We start from the raw sequence: 22,098 nt of genomic DNA, 5'->3' as shown, positions 1-22,098 counted from the left end.
TTTCGGTTTCGGTTTCGGCAACAAATTTTCATTTCGGTGTATCACTACCAATAATATCTGTTAAGTGTGTATTAAATCAATCAATCAATCAATCATTCAATCAATCAATCATTACTGTAACGGCAATGTTTAAATCCGAAAGATCCAGAAAACCCTCGATGCCTTGCCAGCTAGTCTCCACGGTTACACAATGCTGTATTTGTGTTTCAGACTTTTTTTTTTTACTTTACATAGATTATATTTGGTGAAGTTAAACCAGCAGAGAGTTTGGCAGAAGCTGGAGAGCAAAATGGAAACACTCATAAATTCAATGTCACGGATGGTTACAATACTTTTTCCTATCCGTACAATTTCTTGTATTTTACTTTTAAACATGCTAATTATACTTCAACTTGTAAAATACCACTTTGAATAAATATCCAGTAAACAAAGAGCTGACCAGAGTAAAGAAAATGACCCCTGACAGGGTCACCAACAAAGGGACGATGTCTTTTTAAGGTGGAACCGGACGACGACAGCAAGAGCAGACGTCGCTCGAGCTGCTGCTCGTCGGCGACTTCATCTGCAGCCTCTCCCAAAAAAGCTCAGTTAAAAAGCATTACGTAAGAGCCTCCGGTTGGGTCTTTGTTTAATGGTACGATGCATTAGTGAAATCTGCGATAACACTATGTGGGTACACAGGTCCCCAGAGGGTTACATAAACAACATGGAGCAAGTGTGACGCCTGCCTTGCATTTGAGTGGAAGCTCTCTGCATGTGCGCATTAATTTTTCATCCAAGTGGCGAGGAAGTTAACCTGATTCCTAAGGCTCTCTTTTCTTTTCTTTTCTTTTTTTTTTTAAACCACCCAAACTGAACCATCCTGAACGCACATTCATGACACCAAACGAGCAGAAAGGAGCAGTAACAGTGACCTAAACGATACACTTAAACGTCTCACTCTGGCAGTTATAACTCTCTCCATGCGTTGCTCCAAATCCTACGTTGTGAAAAACATATCCACAAAGAAAGAAAGAAATAAAAACCCCTCTTATAGGATTTAAGGAACTATGTGTAATACTAACAGATATCAATAAAAAGGGGCTTTATTACCACCTTAACAGCCGCACAAGGGGAAGAATGCTGTTCAAGAGCGACAGAGAACGACATGAAGGACTCAGTTGGAGCGCTCGGCAACATCTCTCTGATAGGAGCAAGGTCGAGTGTTTCTAGGATGAGTATTTGAGTTTTTTTTTTCTTTTTTGAGAGGGTTGTTTTGAAGTGTAGATGCTGATTTGGACTCGCTCCAAAATAAACATTTTGCCTTTTTGAATAAGTATATGCAGCAATTTTTCTTTATACATGTTAAAGAGCAAATGTTTTGTTTTTTTTAACTCCTGCCCTGATGCATGAATGTCACAGGTCAGAGGTCATGCTTCCTCTTTGACTGTTATAATGATCCTCGGGCTGTGAGCGTGAGACTCAGGGGTTTTATGGATGAAATCACTAAAACTCAGTTTGTTTGACTCACCAGTTCCCTTTGTAGTTTTGTAGTTTACATGAATGTTTCTCAAATGAACAGAATTCAAGTCTGCAGTAATTTGACATCTTTTAGTAAAACATGTGGGCTTGCAGAAGCTGGTGCAGTGGTACGTTAGCCATAATCAGGACATATCAGCTCTGCCATCTTGGTTTAAAAACAAATACAGCAACAACGTGTAGTAGCGTCTTGTTTTAAAGAAAAGGTTTGTCTCAGCCAACTTCTCCACCACCCTGCATCAACTTGTCCTCGTATCTTAGGTTATCTTCATGGGTTAAGCTCGGCACCAGAGCTGTTGCAATCTTTTACATAGAACATCATGTCTTCTGGTGCCGGATGTAGATTTAAGACCTGAATTCAAAACATTGAGAGCTGACGGCTCGTCTGGAGACGTGATGTACCAGCTGAGGCCTCTGTGTGGAAAAGTAAATTAAAGAGTCCATGAAATACTGTATGTTTGTTGTTGTTCTTGGTAAAATATCCCTTGAAACGTTTAGTGTTTTTGGATTGAAAATAACTCGGATTTATTTGAATTATAATTGGACTGGATTGCAATCAACTGGACTTGGACTCATCTCATTTACCCCAGGAGCCTTGATATGACATTTATCATAATTGGCGCTTAATAAACAAACTGAATTGAAGTGAATTTAACTCAGATGAAGCGAAGAAGCCCTTTGGTGTTCATCACGTCCACCTCAGGCCGATGTGAGAAGAAGAGACAACAGCTCCGAATCATCTCAGCAACACCAAGTGTCTGATCAGGGCCATCGTGGCTCATCAGTGCAACTGTTACAGGCCCGTCTTCTCCACCCACACCACAAACTTCTTCAGTGCACATGAACACACACACATACATCATCTCTCAATGAGCAGATGAAGAAGTGCAAACGCGTCCAGACCCCCAACGGGAGCCGCCAGATTCTCTGTTGCTGCACGCCGACTCCTCGTCTGGAGCAAGTAATGACCGGCCAGAAACTTAGCTCTTCTCACAAACATACTGACACACACAGGGTTATTGTAGGTTAAGATGTTTTTTTAATCAAATTCCATTTGTCTTCATTCTTTTTTCTTTTTTTAATTATGTCTAAGAGAGAATGAAAATTCAAAATCGGTAATAATAACAAAAAATTTGGCTCGTTTTGGAGACCTGGTTTGCAACAAAAATCATCTGACAATTTGTGAAATACTTCCAGCAACTTTTGCAGAGGTGCAAGATTAAGAAGTTGCTGAATGTGGCAAGCTTGGGAAGCGTCAACCTGCCTGTGGGAAGGTTAGCTCAGCACAAAAATACTGCAAAGACACAACAAATACAGGACATGGAGATAACAAGCACGCCACCACGGACCATCTGCTCCTGAAATAAACAACTCCTGCAAGAGTTAAGTGTTGGCTACTGAAGGAATAACGGTGGGGAAAATAACTTAATCATAAAGGTTTAACACCTCTAAAATGTATAATTTTAACTCTTCTGGCTTGTTTAATGAGAAAAAAACCTGAGGAATAGGTAAAAAACAATAACTAAGAACTAAGTAACTATGACTTGTGCACATGCATGTGCTAAACAAACCTAAAGCATCACATCCTCTCGATAGCGACATATTTCAGACCATTTTCAACCATGAACATGAGGGACTTTCTGCAAAATGTCGGGACACTTTTGTCCTGATTTTCTCCTGAGTGGCTGTTGAGATGAATGCTGGGGAGGAGCAAGAGAAGAGCACATGAAGTGATCCATCCATCCATCCATCCATCCATCCATCCATCCAGTGGATGCATGGAAAGTAGGAATGGGTGATATTTTACTGTTCACGATAAACCGTCAAAAAATTCCTCACGATAAGAATTTGTCATGTCGCGGTAAAAATGATAAATTCCCGTTGATGATGTTTTTGTGTAAAGCTGATTTTTGGAAGGAAGGAAGGAAGGAAGGAAGGAAGGAAGGAAGGAAGGAAGGAAGGAAGGAAGGAAGGAAGGAAGGAAGGAAGGAAGGAAGGAAGGAAGGAAGGAAGGAAGGAAGGAAGGAAGGAAGGAAGGAAAGAGGAAAAGAAGAAGGAAGGAGAGAGCAGGAGGAAGGAAGGAAGGGGAAAAAAAGAAGGAAGAAAGGAAGGAAGGAAGGAAGGAAGGAAGGAAGGAAGGAAGGAAGGAAGGAAGGAAGGAAGGAAGGAAGGAAGGAAGGAAGGAAGGAAGGAAGGAAGGAAGGAAGGAAGGAAGGAAGGAAGGAAGGAAGGGAAGGGGAGAAGGAAGGGAGAAAACAAGGAAAGGAGGAAGGAAGGGAGAAAAGAGGAAAAGAGGAAGGGAAGAAGGAAGGAAAGAGCAGGAGGAAAGGAGGAAGGAAAGAAAGAAAGAAAGAAAGAAAGAAAGAAAGAAAGAAAGAAAGAAAGAAAGAAAGAAAGAAAGAAAGAAAGAAAGAAAGAAAGAAAGAAAGAAAGATAAATTCCCGTTGATGACAAACATGGCGGATCTGAGAGCGTGATAGATTCATAGTTAAAAAGGTGGAGTTGAATTGGTATTTTTTTTATCGTCATTTTTATCGTTATGGGGATAAATGCCAGAAATAATCGTGATACATTTTTTAGTCCATACCGCCCATCCCTAATGGAAAGTACGGTAAAAATCATTGTTAGGATCATTTGTGATTTTGCATCCAAATATCCCACCAGGATGTCGTGCAGGTGGACGTAGAGACCGCCGTGTCAAACACATTAGATTAATAGCTCTACAGGGGGACTCAATTGCTTTAGTTAAGCGTCTGACTTCAGTAAATTGAGATCCAGGATGTTTCCTCCTGGACGCCGACGTTAATCAAACAGCACATTGACAGTCCAGACGCGCGCTGACAGATGAGGGTGAAACACATTTGGATGCAGGGACTTCTTCACAGTCAATTAGGTGATTAACCTTGATGTTGAGAGGGAAGCAGGAAGTCAGAAAACATATCCTGCAACACCTGAGACACACACGCACACACACATGCCTCCCTCCCTTCCTGCTGCAAATGGATCAAGTGTCATCAAATCCAATCGGGCCCACTGAGGCATTTCATTGGGAGTGGAGCAGCAGAGTGGATTATGCCCACGGACGGAGCGGAGCGGCCCAAATTAAACCGTATGCATTTAAAAACACAATGAATGAGTGCATTCATGCATGCCCACGTGTGCATGCATGTGTGCGCTTCAGTCGATCGGCACTATTGCTATTTGTGGGCTTCAGTCTCATCTGTGTGGGCTTAGATGAGCTGCATTCGGGCATGTGTGTGTGTGTGTGTGTGTGTGTGTGTGTGTGTGTGTGTGTGTGTGTGTGTGTGTGTGTGAGAGTGGATCATTTCATCCACTATTCTGGCCACCCTGAAACACCACCGAATTGGTCTTACGAAACGTTTCCACGGCCGCGTTAACGCCGCCATCTCCCCCTTCTGTGTTGTTCCCTCCATCCACAGTAATTACTAGAACTGATTATGACACGTGGCTGTACTTTCACCCTTGCCGCCACGCTGGCAGACTGAGCTCCACCTCCGGAGTCGACGATGAAGATCAGCAACTGAGAAAGAGGAGCTCGTTCTTTAAGAGCTTCATTTGCAGGACAGTAACCAACCAGCTGCACAAGCCAACAGTTGCTGGAGAGATTAAACGTGTGTGTGTCATGGCTGCAGCCTGAGAGGGATAGGCTTAACCTCTGTGGCTTTGGGGAATTTAAAATAAATCATTGCACATGCTTCAGATGCACACTGCATTAGGGGAAATCCCTGCTTTAAGGGAAACGCATGATAAATGTCAACTGGCTGCCCACTTGATGCTCTACTCAAGGAGCACGATGCTAATTTAAAGGGAAATTCTACATAATCAAATGAAAAATATATTTATCTAAGAATGCATTGGATTCTCATCACAAAAACCAACCTGATAGAATCTGAACATAAGCACCGGGGAAACAAAGTACTTAAAAAAAGAAAATAACAATGAATAAATAAATACATTTAGAAAAATCACAACATGTGGTGATAACTTCCTGTTTGCCTGGGGCGTCCAGTGTTCTTTGTAAGTTCAACACAATAAAAAATGTGTTTGTTATGGACATTTTTATTTGAGTGGGGGCGGTAAGCTTGGCTCTTGGTGTTGGTTTCACTCTTGCCCACACGAATTCAGTCCTGCTCGCAGGATCACTGTCAGTGACCCAGATGACTGAGACTGAGACGTCAGGCCCTTAAGGTTTCCTGAAGTCTCAGCTCCAACTATCTGCACTTTGGTCGTCGTCGTTCACTTTTAATTTCTATTCATAAGGAACAACTATAATCTCAGATCGCTTAAGAAAAAAATAAATGAATAAAAAGAAAAATATTTCTTCAACTTGCGCTGAAACGCTTTAGAAGCGAACTTTTCCTTGCAATAACACGAGGCTGCCACCAGGGGGCACCTGTGGAAACACCTGGAACAGATGCTCGACTAGCATGAGCTGACCGGCGGGAATTTGAAGCAACTGCCAGGATGTCGGATAGGAATCCAGTGTGAATGCAGCTTGTCTGTAATTCGTAAAGTAAATATCTGGAAACATCTCATTCAATCCTGCATGAATGCACATCTCCATACTTCCGTGACTTCTTCTTCTCTTCTTTTCCTTCTGCTCCGTCTTATTCCCGGCAGAGTCCTGGCAGCTGCGGCGGCTACAATGACTGACGATATTTTTTGGGAGAAATTTCCACAAACTCGACAGCGCTTAGTCCCACATGGAGAAAGCAGCCCAGGGCCATCAGAAACAGGCCAGCCTGTGGAGTTCTTTAAACCATTAAATAGCGGCATCTCAAAATTCATTTGGGGCAATAAAAAACCTAGGATCAGTCTAATGACCCTAATGAAACCAGAATCCATGGGAGGTCTTGGCCTCCCCAATCTCCAATATTATTTTTGGGCAGCCCAGTTAAGGAATCTGGTATCTTGGGCATTGGGGAGACAAGAGTCTCGGTGGGTCCAAATGGAGGCAAAGTTTTTCGAACCCCTGCCACTGGTCTCTCTTATTTTTATGAATAAGTTTGAAAAAATAAAAAAACATAGACAAATGTTTCTCTGTTTTTAATACCCTGTTAGCATGGAGGGATTGTAGGAAAAAAAACAGTATTACCACCTGCACTTCAATTCATTCCACCATTTATCAAAATCCAGATCTGAATATCAAACATATCAACATAGGTGAATGGGCAAACTCTGGTTTAAAACAGTTTAAGGATTTATTTAATTTGAACATGCAATTAAAATCATTCATTGACTTAAAATCAGAATACAACATCCCTGACAAACATTTTTTTAAATATTTACAAATACGGAGCATTGTTCAATCACTTATCAAAGCAAATAAAATTCGACTTGGACTATCTGAAATAGAGGACATATTTATAACTTCAGACACAATTAAAGGAAAGATCAGTGAATTTTATAATATTTTATCACAAGGAGGTTTGTCATCTTTCCAAACTTTAGTGAAGATATGGGAGAAGGAGTTGGGGATGGTCTTTGAAGAAAACACGTGGTTAAATATATGTGAAAATATAAATTTTCCTTTTACTAGTAATAAAATTAAAGAGGCTAATTTTAAATTTATTCACAAATTTTATTTAACTCCAATTAAAATGCACAAAATTTCAAACGATATCTCTTCAAAATGTCCAAGATGCAAAAAAATCGATGGAACATTTGTACATATGTTTTGGGAATGTGATATTTTAATAAGTTTCTGGAAATCAATTCATTCCTTCACACAATCAGTATTAGAAATTAATTTTGATTTAAGTTCCAATTTGTATTTATTAAACGACACACTGGATCTTCAGTTAGACCGGAAAAAAACCAGGATATTAATTATGATCACATACTTCGCCAAGAAATGCATACTTTTACTTTGGAAAGATGATTCCCCTCCAACTTTCAAGTTTTTTTTGGATCAAATTTCAGTTTTTTTACCATTGGAAAAATTAACTTTAGAAAAATACAACCGTGCTCATATTTTTCAAGAATTTTGGTTCCCATTACTCTCAAAACTGGATAATTTTTCCAAAGGGGACCAATGAGTGTCTTTATTTTGTTTTCGAACTTGTGCCTTATAGGTATGTATGTTTGTATGTATATATGGATATATATATATATATAGTTTGATATATCGCTGTTGCTGCTACTATATATTTTTTTATTTTTATTCTTTATTTTTTTTTTTTTAAATATTTATTTAATTTTGTTCTCCCTTAATGTTTTTTTTTTTTTTTCCCTAGGGTAATTATGGGGAGGGTAGGAATGAGGGTATAATAGAAATCATGCATGTGAAAATGTAAATTGTGAAAATTATTGTGAAATAAAAAGATATTAAAAAAAAAAAAAAAAAAAAGAAACAGGCCAGCCTGATTATTTCTCTGTTTACTGTTGCCATGGCAACTTAAGGACAGGCGTCAGACAGCTCCAGAGGTGGATGTTACACTACACAAGGCTTCAGTAACATTTCCAGGGATTCATATCAATACACTCTGGTGAAACACAAACTTTATTTAACCCAAAACGTGGATGCTGAGACATCATTTTCAAATGACTGCAGATCCATCAAGTAATATTTGTCCACTATAAATCATGTCTGTGGTTTTTCTGCTGCACTGCAAGAAATGCTGATTAGTAGGGGGAAAAAAATCTATCACAATCAGGATCCTTACCTAAATCTCAAAGTAGACCTGTGTTGAAAAAATCGATTTCCCAATTCTAAATCGATTCTCATATTAATTCCTAAAAATCGATTCATATGTCTAAAGATCGATTTTTTTTAAATTTTTTGTTTTTTTTTTTATTTATTTTTTTTTATTTTATTTATTTATGTATTTTTTTTACATTACAACTTTTGGTTATTTTTTTGTTTATCCCCAAAAAAGGAATGTTTTGTTGGACACGAGAATAACTGGTGCCATGTTTTTGCCTTTAAATATGTTTAAAGGTATGAAAACATTAAAGGTTATAATTGCATAAATTGTCTATATTTCATTACTTTATATACCGTCTTGGGGTTACATTTGCAAAAAATGCTAAAAACCAAATGCTCAAAAATTAAAAACCAAAATAGACAGAAAATGGAACAAACCCTGGATCTGTTTGGTAATTCTGACCCACACGATGTTTCTGAAAGCAGTTCTATCAGCATTCTGGGAGCTGATTGGTCCTTACAGCATCATTAGCTGCCAATACTTGCTGTTTAATCTCAATATAATACTAGTAGTAATATTTTGCATAACTACAGTCATATAATTCATGCAACAGATCAAAAAACAGTTTTAATAACACTAACCCAAATCAATATCGGAATCGAATCTTGATAATCGATTCTGAATCTTAAGAATCGGAATCGAATCGATTCTTGACATTTGAATCAATCCCCAGCCCTATCTCAAAGTACGAGTATCCTTTGTTGGAGGACTACATACGAGCACATCTGTGCTGCCTGAACCATCAGAGTCCTCCGGCCTGCGCCGGCTCGGAGACACGAATGAGCCCTCGGAGTTTACCTCCAAGCTGATCGTCATGTGTGATGACAAACATCAGCTTTCTACGGAGCTGAGTCCAGCGCTGGCTGAATTAACCTAAAGAGATGGTTTATTGACAGAAATGGTGGCAAACAAACGCGTTTGAGTGAGTAACAAAAGCACCCAGTGATTCAGAGGAAGTTCAGCCACAAGCCAGGCAAGAATGCTGAACACATTCTTCAAAACAATTAGTCAGTCTTTTCAAGTGGACCGTGTAGCATGTCACTGATTTACAGAACAGCACTGAGACAAACAAACATCTAGTTCACGTCAGAGAAGCACAGCCCGAGTATTAGACTTATTTAATGGAGCAGTTTCCCAAAGCGTCTCTGCGAGTGTAAGCGTTCCAGAGCAAATTTAGCAGGAAACGTCATATGTTTTCTACATGTTCAACATGTGCTGTTGGTCCGCTGGAACATTTCCATCGGAGCCAGAAAGTGGCATCTGCTCCGGCAGCTTAATCTGCAAATGGTTGGAGCAGATCTGAGTGCAGCGGGCGGCGGGAGCGATGCAAGCGAGCAGCTGTGCAGCAGATTACAGGCAGTGATGTAACGAGCCGCAATGACACCAACCCTCCGTAACGCCGGGTTTCACTGGGAGTAGGGCTGGGCGATATGGACCAAAAGTCATATCTCGATATTTTTTAGCTAAATGGCGATACTCGATATATATCTCGATATTTTTTCTGTGCCTTAATTGGGGTTTCCCCCAAAGCATTATAGCATAGCATCTCTGTTAGCTTCTTTTTTTCTGAGGCAAACCCTTAAAAAAACAGTCAGTTTTAATACAATGCCTCGTGCCAAATGTCACACAGGTTCCTTTATTAACAGAGGTCTGCACAATATCAAAATGTATAAAACAAATGAAATAAAAATAAACTGCCTGCATATATAGAATAAAAATGCTTCTTGAATAAAATAAAACAAATATCCCTTTCCTGCATAACAATTAAATTAAAATACACTGTGCAATTAATACAATGTAGACAGTAACAGGCAGACTTTTCCACTGAGGTTGACAGTTGTGCAAATAACAAAAAATGTGTGCAAATCTCAAATAAAACATTCAAGTCAATTTGTCAGAAAATAAGCTATATCATTTTTTTTTTTAAAAGTAAAAAAAATAAAAATAAAAAAAAATAAAAAAAAATTTAAATCGATATAAACGATATTGTCTCGTACCATATCGTGTTTGAAAATATATTGATATATATTAAAATCTCGATATATCGCCCAGCCCTAACTGGGAGCAAACGTGGTTTGAAATTAAAAAAAAGAAAGAAAAACCAAACAAAACAGCTGTCCGGCACCGATGCAGGTGTGTTCACCGCGAGCCAGGAGGCCCGTCAGAGGACCCGTCGCTGTCATGCTGACGGAGGGCCTCGTTTACCGACAACACAAGTTGTTTTCTTCGATATCCGACTCCACGCTTTGGGAGCTCACTGATTTGTGTTGCTTTTCCAGCAGGATGTGATCTTAATTGCCTCGTCTGCTGTGCTGTCATGCTCTGTTGTCAGATCAGGCCGACACTTGATTCTGGTAAATATCAGATGCCAGAGCTTTCAGTGTCTCCCGCGGCGGATTGCAGGACGGGCTATAGATGCAAGATGATATAACGGCGTTTTCAAGTCACGTCCTCCTGACAACACTTCCAGGTAACTTGGTGATTTAAAGTCTAGTTTATATAATCACAAGCCGGGGCAGAAACAAGTTAAATGGGGATTTAATCCCTTTTTAATATCACTTTTGGCTCCAAAATCTCCAGATGGTGACAGAAAAAATGACAAACGGGATGCTTTATAACCAGTAGGTGACATCGCAGATGCTACATTGATTTTTATCCCCTTAAATACACTAAGCTGTAATAAACTAAATGTAAATTTGAGACTTTCCTTCCACTTTCAATAATCAACCCCAACATTGGTTAGGTTCATTTTAAAGGTCGACCACTTATAGGCCCGGCCAATCAATGGATGCAATTTCTGTTTAAACAATTCTCACTAAAACTTTGCTTGAAAACCTCTTTTTCCCCCTCTGATGCAGACGACCTCTGTCTGTGACCTTGCACAACATCTGATTGATTGGCGCTTAAGAATAACAGCTAATTGACGCTGAGAGCTAAAGTGCAGCAGAGAGTGCTTTTGATCGAAGATGCTCCATAAAAACACGTAGTTACAATACTTTTTATACAAGTAAATTTAACAAGTTAGTAGCAATATAATCACTCAACAATGACTTCATGATTTCCTCTACCTGCTTTAACCCTGACAGAGTACGGAGGGCCGGGGAATAGGGTCCATTCCAGCTGTCACTGGGAAAGCTGCAAACCAGCTGTCCTGGCTGAATCTGAACACTTTACACAACCAGAATCTGACCTTTTTAATCATGTGTCATTGTTGCCTATTAAAAGAAGGCAAAAACAGCAAAAAAAGAAAGAAAAAAACCCACAGAAATTATGACCATGTTTTCCCGGCATCCCTTCTGCGATATGAAGTGGAAGTTCGATACATTGAAGCATTTGAGCCAAAACCAAAGGAAGGAAGAGGAAGCAGATCAGGTGTCGGGGAGTCCAATTATATCTGAACAAAGTTTCGATTCTTCATTTCATGCGATTGCAGAAGTAACGGTTGTCAGCTCCAGGCTTTCATCTCCTGTAAAATGTGGTGACGGCACCAGCATCAGCCTGTGGTGAGCGACATCCTTCCTTTCACACTAAATAAAACCTTTGTTTTCACAGTTTGCTGGTCTGAGAACAGGGTTAGGTGTCTGTTTTGAGGTGTATTTATTTACTGGTTGCTTGGCCAGCTCTTGGATGAGACGGTCATAAAAATATATACCGGTACATAAAAAACAAGACCTGTTTCTTTTATTTTTGACTCTTTCCCATCTTTTAACACAGATCTTCCCCCAGAATTGTGATTGACTCAGAGCCTGCAAACAGTCGACCACAAACATTCCCCTGGCGGCGGCAGCAGCAGTTACCAAAAACACACACACACACACACACACACACACACACACACACAGAGGAAGTGAACCCGAGAGGAAGCACATTCTGCTGCGCTGCCCAGTTTCCCCCCTCTGCTCCACAACACAGATCGATGCGTTTCACAGAGAGGAGACAAGCTCCCAAAAAGCTGAGTCAAGGCTCACATGCAGCCAGCGGTGCACCTCTGCGCTCGTGAGGACCCACCTCCATCTGCTGGGTCTGGATCCCAGCGCCGCCGCCTGCCAGACCTTCAGGTTCACCCAGAAGACCTTGTTGGAGACACGTCCTCTACGAGTCCATGCTCAATGCATGGGAACGCTGGCTCTGGGATGAGTGGAATGCAGCCTCATGGGAAATGGTGTGACAGCTGTTTGGCTGCACTCTTAGGTGTAACGTGCCAGATGTATATGTGTGTGTGTGGGATGAGGATGAGCAGGGATGCAGAGTGAGCTCACTCTACAACAGAAAACAGTCAGAACTGAAACTAACCACATTTATCCAGCTTTAATAAGCGTATCAGTAGTGGTTCTGCTTGGGTTCAGCTGCAGCCGGTGGCTGTCGTCACTTTGGGCTGCAAAACTGTTGGATTCGGCCGGACGTGCATTTGAGCAGAAAATAGGGCTGGGCGATTTTGAACAAAAATAAAATCCCGATTTTTTTCTCTGAAAACCCGATTTTCGATTTCGATTTTTTTGGTAAAACTACAAAAGACAATGGAATAAATTGTTTCAAATATTTTATCTTTATTTTTAAAGAAAAATAGCAAACAAATTTCCCTATTGGGAATGAAGTGTAATTGAAAGATACTGTTAATCCTCATTGAGTTTAGTAAAGTGACAACATTTACAATTTTCTTGACCAAACAAAGATGACTAGACAAGCTCTGTCTGTAATGCAGCCAGCTGCAAAAAAGGAAAATCGATTTTCCGATTTTCCTTTTTTAACATCGATTTTGATTAATAAATCCGATTTAGATTTAAAATCGATTAATCGCACAGCCCTAGCAGAAAATAAAATAAACAGAACACAGATCTGGTATAGTTTGGACACTGAAGTCACCACCAGCGGATGAGAAGAACGATTACTGTGTTTGGGCCTGATTTCGTTTCTGGCCCACTGGATTGGGGTTATGTTGTGGGCCCAAACCATCCGACTGGAACATTTACAACATTACAAATGAAGAAGCAATCCCCCTCCTTGAGAACTAAAGAGCATGGCCTTTAACAACACAAAGTATGGATCTAGTTCAACCATCAATGCGCTGAAAAAGAGACAATAGATCAATATGAACTCATTCAGTGTGGGAGAAGCCCCCCCTCCCCAAACAAACACACACACAGTTGGATGTCCAGTCACATCCATTCATAAAAAAACCCACCCCTCCGCTCTCACACACACAAACACACACACACACACACACACACACACACACACCAGCCATCCGGAGAAAAGTCACATGTGGTCATCAGCGGTTTATCAATTCATTCCTTGAACTAAAGTTTGTGTCATTTTAGTCTCCAAAAGAACTGCAGCGATCCTTATCCCCCCCATAGACACCGCAGACGCGCGCACCATCAGGCTCACTAATCCCAATCCAATTAGTCTAATCAATGCGCGTGGAACGGACCAATCCCCCAATTGATCTGAGAGTCAAGTAAGGACAGGTTCATGTCAGGTAAATACCGTGCCCCCCTTTACAAAGTGGTCAACGATACTTTCAAATCAAAATCATACTGGCAAGAGTTTTCATTTCATACTTTGGAATAAACCCACTTTTTTCCCTTATATTTTTTTAAACTATTAAAAATTAAATTCCCCAATTGACTAAATTCCCCTCTAAAACATGTTCAGGTGATGTGTTTGGAGCCAGGCTGAGCCAGGAAACTGTTGCAGCTGCAACAGTTAGTAATGTAGTAATGTTAGTAATGTTAGTAATGTTAGTAATGTTAATGTTAGTAATGTTAGTAATGTAATGCTACATACTCATATAGGTTTTTTATACTGGTTTTAGTCATTTTAATTAGATGACATAAACAAACTTATATAAAACATTAAAAAAAGCATAATTCCCTTGCAAATTTTGTACACTTTACATACAGAAAACCTGCATATAATGTTATGTTTCCATATAAGAAAAGCATATGTCTTGAAAACTGACATATAATTAAAAACTACAAAGATTATATGAAACATGTATGGAAAACATAATTTGCTGTTCAATTTCCTTATAAACCACATACATTATTTTTACTTGATTCATACTTAATTCTTTTTATTATCTTGTATGAAAAGAATGCAAAAGAGGCCACTTTCAAGAGTTTATCATAGTATGGGACTTATAAGTCTTATAAGACACACAATACATGTAAAGCCTAAAGATTTACTACTGTAGGCAGTACTGGAGTTGAGGGGGGATGAGGGAGGATGGCATCCCCCCTGAAATAAAAACAGTCAAAATCATCCCCCTGTAAAACTGCCATCCCCCCTTTTCATCCCTTACGTCATTTCATCAATGAATGTGGTATTACTGCTATTTCAACATTTAGAGTCATCACCAGAAAAATGTGACAATTTTCACCTGTTTCAGGTACATTTTCACTTGAAATAAGTAGGAAAATCTGCTAGTGGGACAAGATTTATTTAAGCAAAAAAATCTTGTTCCACTGGCAGATTTTTCTACTTATTTCAAGTGAAAATCTACTTGAAACAGCTGAAAATTTTTGTTTTTTCCAGTGATGAGTCTTATTGTAAGTGTAATGAGATTTTTTTTTACTAAAATGAGACATTTTAACTAGAAATAAGACAAATATTCTTGTTAAGATTTTGAGTTTTTGCAGTGATCCATTTTACTTATCCTGTGAAGGACAGAGTCATATTGATAAGTTCAGAAAACTGTTTTTATTGTTGTGTTTTGATGTATTTGATGTAAGCCCATGGATATTTAAAGCTTACAGAAGGCTGCATTTAACTGCTGCTATGTCATTCCTGCAGTATTTCTGCAGGTGTTTTGGTCAGTGCTATTATTTGTAATATATTATATTATTTGTATTCAGCACAAATTATATGTCCCCATATGATAAAATCCACAATCCCCCCTGATTATTTTTTACAACTCGAGTACTGACTGTAGGTGATGTAAACTTCTTATAAGTTTTGTATATATCTTTTCCATATGGGAGCAGACTGTGTGTGTCCGTGCGTCTCTCTGCGCGCATCCATGAATGGATGAGGACGCGTCACATGAATGAACCGCACTCTCTGGACTTGTGTCTGGAAGTAACAGCCCCCCGCCGGGGAGCGTTTTGTGTGTTTGGAAGCCTTGGATAAAAGGATGGAGAGAGAGAGAGAGGGAGAGATGGAGAAAATAAAGAGGTACTCACCTCGAGCGCAGCGAGAAATGAGTCAGCTACCGACGGGGAGAGATGCGCGGATGTGCGGGGAGATAATTTCCTCTCAAGTCTGGGAATCTGACGTCGTTGCGAGAGAGGAAAAGTCCGCCTCGGCGACCTCGGCTGGTTCCCCTTTCTTTAGGAGGTTTAAAGTAGTTTTTAGTCGCGGATGGGAGTGGGGCCGTGGACGGGACGCAGTGTGGCTGGACTGTCAGTCAAAGTTTGGTGATCACGCAGATCTGCAGTCGTGATGCTCCGTCCGTCCGTCCGTCCGTCCGTCCGCGTGTGTCTGAGTCCGCTGCTCCGATACCGGCGCTGAGACGTGGAAACGCCTTTTCCTCTCTCTCTCTCTCTCTCTCTCTCTCTCTCTCTCTCTCTCTCTCTCTCTCTCTCTCTCTCTCTCTCTCTCTCTCTCTCTCTCTCTCTCTCTCTCTCTCTCTCTCTCTCTCTCTCTCTCTCTCTCTCGGTCACGGTTAAACATCCAGTCTGATCCTTTCAGAGATCGTCTATTTAAAACGATGTCTCACTCTGAGACAAAGCACAGTGAATAAATATGAAGAAAGAAGGTTTCTTCTAGGCTATATGAGCACGACTATAATTTAAATGGATGTAATAATAATAATAATATTAACAATAATAGTAATAATTAACACTGGCGTGCTGCAGTGGCGTCAATTCAGTGGAAACTAAGGTATGGTAAGGTTACGAGTCACAGAACTTAACTAGAGAATCAATCAACACGTCCAGCAAATACTCATCACAGAAGTCTGCTATGTAGCTAATCTGTGCGGTCAAGAAAATTTGAACTTTTTCAAATGCAGTCTCGCTCACTGCAAAAACTCAAAATCTTACCAGGAATATTTGTTTTATTTCTAGTTAAAATGTCTCATTTTTAGTCAAAAAATCTCATTACACTTAAAACAAGAGTCATCACCAGAAAAATAACTTGTTATTTTACCATGTTCACCTGTTTCAAGTAAATTTTCACTTGAAATAAGTAGAAAAATCTGCCAGTGGGACAAGATTTATCTTCTCATTACAAGCAAATAAATATTGTTCCACTGGCAGATTTTTCCACTTATTTTAAGTGAAAATCTACTTGAAACAGGTGAAAATGGTTGTTTTGACATTTTAACTAGAAATTGTTCTGATTTGCATTTGTAGTTATTCTATATGTATTAAGTAATAGAATAATCAATACAAATAGACACAGAGTAATTCCATAAATGTATTAAAAAAACAAACATTTACATTTTCCCTTGAAGCCAAGGTGTGGCGGCTGCCGTACCTTGCCATACTGAATTGACGCCCCTGGCGTGCTGCAGTGGAAGCGCTTGTATGACTTGCATGTAGATTCTTCAGGCCTGGACATTTAGCAGATGACACCAGCCACAACTCTATATCAAACCATTCAAAAGTTATGGCAGAAAGTAGGAAATATCAGATATCAACCAATCAGATGAAGGGGCGGGGCTAATTTGCACCAATTATGTTCAAGAACTCAAAACCGAGTCAGATGACACCACCCACGACTCTCTATATCAAACCATTCAAAAGTTATGGCAGAAAGTAGGAACTATCCAATATGGACCGATCAGATGAAGAGGGGCGCGCTTTTTGGCATCTATTGTCGCCACGGTAACGCTTTTGACTGAGAAAAGTAATACCCATCGTCGCAGGATGGAGACGCACATTTTGATGTATAACACACCTGGGTGCACGTTATGGTTCGGGCTGCATTAACGGCCGAAGAAATGGCATAATTTGCGCCAAAATTACATGATTAATTCAAAATGGCCTTTTTCGGTTGTGGCGCCAGGAGACTTTTCTTTAAGTTGCGACATGATGCAGGTGTGTACCGATTTTCGTGCATGTACGTCAAACCGTATTGTGGGGCTTGAGGCACGAAGTTTTCTAGGGGGCGCTGTTGAGCCATTAGGCCACGCCCATTAATGCAAACCATTAAATATCACATTTTTCGCCAGGCCTGGCTTGCATGCAAAATTTGGTGACTTTGGGGGCACGTTTAGGGGGACAAAAAGTCCCTCATTTCGTCGGAAAAATAAAAATAGAAAATAAAAAAACGAGGAAAAAAATTCCTGATACAATAGGGCCTTCGTACTGTCAGTGCTCGGGCCCTAATAATAAATTCTATGTGGGGGGTGGTAGTTTAGTGACTACAGAGGTGGACTTGGGTCTGGAGGACTCCAGGTTCAAGCCCCAGAATGGCAACCAAGATGAACCACCTTGGGCCCCTGAGCAAGGCCTTAACCCTAGTTGCTCCATGGTGTGTGTGTCTCAGATGTAAGTCGCTTTGGATAAAACTGTCTGCTAAATGACAGTAGTAGTAGTAGTAGTAGTATTTGTAAGGCACTCTTCATCCAAAAATCTCAGAGTGTCACAGAGCTAGTACATAGTTAAAGCAGCACTATGTAACTTTTCCACCTTAATATAATATTTCCAGAGTCATTGTGATGGTACATCAACTTACAACAGGTTTAATGACACCTCTGTCATGGTCTGAGGGGTCTGTATCGCCTTCACTGGCACTATGTAACTTTGAGGTGGATGGTAGGAACCCTGCCACACTACTGGTAAAGCACTGCCGCTTTTGTCCAAAGGAGCCGCCAAACTCAATAAAAGCTGAAAGTTACATTGTGCTGCTTTAAAACTAACAATAATAAGTCATAAAATTCAACTCAAAAACACCTTCCTCAATAAAAAGGTTTTTAGGCCAGCCTTAAAAGAGTCCAGTGTCTGTGCCGCCCTCAGACGGTCAGGGAGACGGTTCCATAAGCGGGCGCTACTGAGCAGAAGGCCCGGTCGCCCATGTGGAGCTTGGTGTTGGGAACCCGGAGGAGCGAGCAGTTTGTAGATCTGAGGGTTCGGGTTGAGGTTTGGGGAGTAATGAGTCCTTATATGTACGGAGATGCATGTCCATTTATGCACTTATGGGTGAGGACTGAGGAGTAGGACTTTGTATTCAATCCAGGTTGAGGCAGGGAGCCAGTGGAGTGAGGATGTATGATACATAAAAAAAATGTATGACTTTAGGAATAATCTTATATATGTTTTCCATGTCACAGCAGTGATCAAAAGAGACTTTAGTATCCATTGCATAAATAAAACTGTTTAAGATGCCTCCCTGGTGAGGTCCTCTGGGCAGGTCCAACACGGAAGACGCCCCAAAGCAAACCCCGGACATGCTGGAGGGATAACTAGAGCAGTCAATTTGAATCTGAGCAGTTTCCTGAATATTGGAGCCATAAGTGACAAAAAGAATGCTCCCGGGCATCAGAATGACAACTTATTAAGGTTATATAGAGCAAAATCAATACACAAACCCGTCTGGATGGCGTCCATAAGTTTACTGAAGCATTTTGTAGCCTCTTTGTTCTTCTACTGCGATGCAAATAGCTAGAACAAGTGAAGGAAGTCGGCTGAAACACGCCCACCTTGTGTCATTCAAAGTTACTTATAGCTGCCAGCTCATTCAGCTGATCCAGGCCAGAGGAGCTGCAGATGGCTTGGGAATGTTTGTTGAATGTCGTTTTGGTGGTGAAAGCAGAAGAGAGAGCCGTATTTAGCCAATGTTGGGTTAGCACAAGCTGGTGACTATTTAGCTAACCTTTGTAGCATTACAGTGACTGATGAGAAAGTGATGGCAGTTAGATCTTGACTGTTTTTGGAAACAGGCTGTTAATATTTACAGCCTGATTTATTTCTGGAGCAACATAAGACATTTTAACACAAGGCTTAATTTACTTGCAAACTCAGACAATCCCAAGTTCAGTAATCACCAAGGCTACCTGGAGTGCATCATTTTCTTCCAGCACTTTAGTCTATTTTGTGTAAAATGTAGTAAGCAGGTCACTGTGTTTTTATTAACGACAGCCGTTATGATGTCGTTATGCAAGAACATGCTGCTTAATAAAGTGCAAGAGTATCTCTCCTGGATACATCCAAGATGTTTTTCTGTTTTTCATGTCTGACTTTGTGTGTTGTAGCAAATCAAACGCTTCCGTGTGCAAATGGGTTGCAACATTATTTCTCTGCTGGCCCGGGAACAAGAGGAGTGAGAGGACGTGGCTGGGAGAAGCCCACACCTACCTCCCCCATAAACCAAACCTTTAAGCAGATATTAATGACGGATGGTTGATAGATGTACAGGTAGTAATAATAAACAAACAGTGACGATAAACCCTGTAAACTAAACTACCATGTGGGTCATTTGTCCTTACTCTGAACGACAGAGATGCCTTTTCTTCAAAAGCACCCCAAAGTTTGTCACTATGTTGAACTTGTGGCTACAGGACCAGTTGTAGGAACACTAGCTCAGATTTTAGTCTTTATATCTTTAACTTTTTACCCTCTTTTGCAACTTTAAGCAATAAAACCACATAGTTAGGTTAAGCATCAGTGTTAATACAACCCTCTCTGATTTGATTTGTTTAAATGCTCGAATTTGGGTGGAATAAACAGCAGTTTCATCTTGTTTTTTTCCCCCCCTTTCCTTGTTTTTGGATGTGAGTTTGGACAGTGTTTTCAGTGCATTTTCATTTGTCTGGTGTAGATTTACAGAGTTTTGAGCACTAGAGCATGGTAACCTCTACACGGCAAAACACAGTCCCACTGTAGGTTAGATACGCAGAGCGCTTTGCAACTTATTTGAATAATTGACAGTTTGCAGATATCTGAAGTGGTGCACTGCTGCTATCATGTGATACCAAGCAGTAGTTTGCTAAATCAGTGGATCCTACCTGGTCTGACACTGTCATGGTTACGCAATGTCCAAAAGGCCCAAGTAAGAGGTCAGCCTGTTAAAACTCCAGCCCCATTGGCTTTATCCCAGACCTAGGCTAATGGGAAGCCACATTTCCACCTAGCTAACTTACAAACTCCTCCTCAGTTTTCAGTCTAGCCATGATTTCTGAGCCATGAGTTCTGTTTTCTTCCGTCCTGACAGAAAGTGATGAGATTCCAGGAGCAAAGCAGAAGTATTTCATTAGGATTCACGGCATCGTCATCTCAGTTTAATCACCACATGCACATCTTCGAGTAAGTCAAGAAGCCCCTTGTGGACACATTTACAAAATTGTGAAAGTGATAGTGTTCGCATTAAATTCGATTTACTTTTGATTTTTTTTCTCTTGAAAAATATTGCTGTTGTCTCAAAGAAGGATGTCAAGCTCCGATTTGACTGGTCCAATCTGTCAAGCACATCAACACCACCAGAGTGATGAATGCGTTTCTCTTACACTTCTGTTCGCCATGCTTTAAGGTGTGAAGGTGGTAAAACATCTCTGCTGGATCGAACAACAAAGCAACAAAAAAGTATAACTCATCGTAAAGACGTATTTTGTTTAAATCGTGTCTGTTCATAATGTTTATCCAAAACTAAGAAAATGATGCTAAAATATAATGTGATTGTTTTATTTGCAGGTTTACTATCAGGCTAATCACTTTTATCCTTAGACTGCTGACACAGCATACGAAACATTATGAACAGAGTGAGAGCTCTTCCCATTAATTCCTGTGATTCCACACACACACTTGCACACACACACATTTTTGGAAGCTGATGTCACTGTCCAGCCTGCAAATCCCTCCTCCTGATTCTGTCTCTCCATGCAACTCCATCTAAAACACCAAGTCCATTCTTTTAAAAGTAAGAGCAAGCCAGCAGGAGGTGTGCCTCTGGGTGCTGATCCCTCAAATGTGGTTAAATCATTCATTAGTGTCTCTCCTCCGGCCTCCTGGAAAAAAGGGTCGCTATAAAGCACAATTCAAATGGATACTTGTGGGAAAACAGGATTATACCTATTTAGAAAAAGAGATTATGCCTTTATTACAGAACGGCAAAGGTGCAGTCCAAAACATGCAGTCAGAAAACCGTCACCACAAACCTACTGTGTGGTACAACGGCGGTAATATTTAATACATTTAATTTAAAATTTGTGTGGGGATTTGTTAGATAGTAAATTTAACCTTGAACTTAATCAACTCCTTGAATTGCTGTAGACAACACCAGTGGCGTCAATTCAGTCGAAGCTAAGCTATGGCAAGGTTACGAGTCACATTAACTAGAGTATCAATCAATACGTCCAGCAAATACTCATCACAGAAGTCTGCTACGTAGCTTATCTGTGTGGTTAAGAAAATTGGAATTTTTTCAAATGCAGTCTCGCTCACTGCAAAAACTCAAAACCTTACCAGGAATATTTGTATTTTTTTTTGTTAAAATGTCTCATTTTTAGTCAAAAAATCTCAATCTCATCTCAAGTGTCATCACCAGAAAAATAACTTATTTGACCATTTTCACCTGATTCAAGTAAATTTTTTACTTGAAATAATTAGAAAAATCTGCCAGTGGGACAAGATTTATCTTCTCCTTATAAGCAAAAAAATCTTGTTCCACTGGCAGATTTTTCCACTTATTAAGTGAAAATTTACTTGAAACAGGTGAAAATGGTTGTTTTTGAGTCTTGTCTTAAATGAAATGAGATTTTATTTGACTAAAATTAAGACATTTTAACTAGAAATAAGAAATATTCTTGTTAAGATTTTGAGTTTTTGCAGTGTATAATAACTAGTGAAATTGATCATGTTCTGATTTGCATTTGTAGTTATTCTATATGTATTAAGTAATAGAATAATCA

General features: G+C 40.0%; 1 protein-coding gene across 1 annotated transcript in view; it reads right to left on the bottom strand.

Annotated features, from left to right (window-relative positions):
• The window catches only part of LOC133420842 (astrocytic phosphoprotein PEA-15), a 60,963-nt gene extending 45,231 nt beyond the window's left edge, over positions 1-15,732 (bottom strand). Inside the window, exon 1 of the mRNA XM_061710699.1 lies at positions 15,431-15,732. The gene's annotated coding sequence lies outside the window, so the exon portion shown is untranslated. The remainder of the gene's footprint in view (positions 1-15,430) is intronic.
• Between the last annotated feature and the right edge of the window lie 6,366 nt (positions 15,733-22,098).

Source organism: Cololabis saira, chromosome 20, assembly GCF_033807715.1.
Source record: "Cololabis saira isolate AMF1-May2022 chromosome 20, fColSai1.1, whole genome shotgun sequence".
NCBI classification, from domain to species: domain Eukaryota; kingdom Metazoa; phylum Chordata; class Actinopteri; order Beloniformes; family Belonidae; genus Cololabis; species Cololabis saira.
This window is presented reverse-complemented; position numbering and strand designations above follow the sequence as displayed.